Raw genomic sequence first — 1,834 nt, forward strand, 5'->3', positions numbered from 1 at the left:
CTGGTGGTCATTTCTTGGTGTGGGAGGCTGAATGCTTTGATGGGAATGGCAAACTTTCTGCTTTTATAATTCTTGTCTTGAAGTGCATGGCAATTTTGGTGCTTTCTTGAAAGTCTCCTAAAACATTCTTGAAGCAGTTTTAGTCCTCATCACAACATGTACCGGAGACCTGTGTATGTCACTGATCATGGTAATATGTAATCTTGTCAAGAGGTTCTCCTCAATGAATGCAAAAGCGTGCACTCATGCAGCCAAAATGAATCCTTTTTAAAAACATCTGCTTTGCAGCAGTGGCGGTGCTTTTCATTCGCCACATCATGCATGCCTCTCAGCAAGGGAAAGATTTCTCCTGATGGAATCTTCAAATTGCAGATTCCTCACTTTGACTGGATCTAGAAGATGTTTCACCATATTCCCTGTGTGCTGGTCGGTGGTATGGTTCTGAGTCAACTTCACTCTGCCCCAAAATTGATGACTTTAAAAAATGCATAGGTGCCACCCATGCATACTGACATCAGTTCTTGTCTTTCTGCATCTTGGTTCGCTGGTCCAAAGCTAGCTCCTATGTTTTTCTTGACCGTTGAGGTACTTTCCCCCACAATATCCCCGGTGTGTAAGGGAAATGTCGCGTCCCAGCACCTCTGGTGCCTAAGATTGATCCACAACTCCAAGTAGTTAGGGGGAAAGGGGTCTGCTCTGATGAATGTGAACGTTTTCTGGGACTACAAAGCCAAGCTGTATGTTAATGAACATTGCCAGATACTGCATTAAGGGTGCTCCCACTCAAATTGTTGGGCTCTGAGCCAGTTCCAGTCCCGTGGGTATATCCTGCATCAGATCTTTGTCTTCCGGTGAGTCAAAGTTAAAGCGGGCATTGTCCCAGCCTCACCCTCTGATAAGCCGTGAGGACATCAAGGTGCTCCGTAGTCTTGTTCCTGATCCCCTATTAAGGAGCTGATTCGGCCGAACATTTCAATGCAACCTGTTGACAAGGTTCTAGCTACTCGAGCAGTAGTCTCAAAAGCCCACATTCTAGCAGAAGCCAGCACTGCTGCTTAGTTGCTTAAGAGGTTCAGGGAGGTTACTGCTGAGAAGATGTAGTTGAGTATCACCTCACCACTTCTAATTATTATTCTTATACATGAAGTTCTTTACATATTATACCTTGAATTAACTGTAAGGGAAAAATGTATGATTGGCTATTACCATCAATGTTTCTGATAACTGAGTTTCCTGGTCCATCTGTGACGCCAGAGCAGATCATGGCATTTAGAGTTGCCATGCTTTGCCTCTTTAACTTACAGGTTTCCTCAGTCACTTCTTTAGGCCCCATTGATCTGCAATGACCTCCAACTCGGTTACTACCAGCAAGGCCACCTTCAGCGCCAGCTCTGCCTTCTGAGCCTGTGTTGAGTTCAGATCTGAATCCAAAGTCAATTCCACTGCCACAGTCCACAACCATTGACACTGGCGCCTGAGTAGTTGGAGGTTGAGCCCATAGTAAGTCTGACTCTAAACCAAATCAATCCCGACCATGTATGAAGTTGCACGATGGTTTAGTGCTTACACACCCAGAACCAATCCCTTCTGACTCTGATAAGACGATGCCTCTGCTCACCCACTTTTCGGGTTAGCTTCTGATCAGAGACTGGAAACTGATAAAATGCAAATTTTTCCACTCAAAACGGACCCATTTTTTGCTAAGTGTGTAGCTGTGGATTTTGGGCCCTAGCTCAACCAGTACTTCGAGAAATCTACCAAACCTGTAAAAAAATTTAAAACTAGGCATCAGGGGAATCCAGGATGGGGTGACTTGCATGGCTCTCACCAGGTT

Source organism: Triturus cristatus, chromosome 7, assembly GCF_964204655.1.
Source record: "Triturus cristatus chromosome 7, aTriCri1.1, whole genome shotgun sequence".
Classification (NCBI taxonomy): Eukaryota; Metazoa; Chordata; class Amphibia; order Caudata; family Salamandridae; genus Triturus; species Triturus cristatus.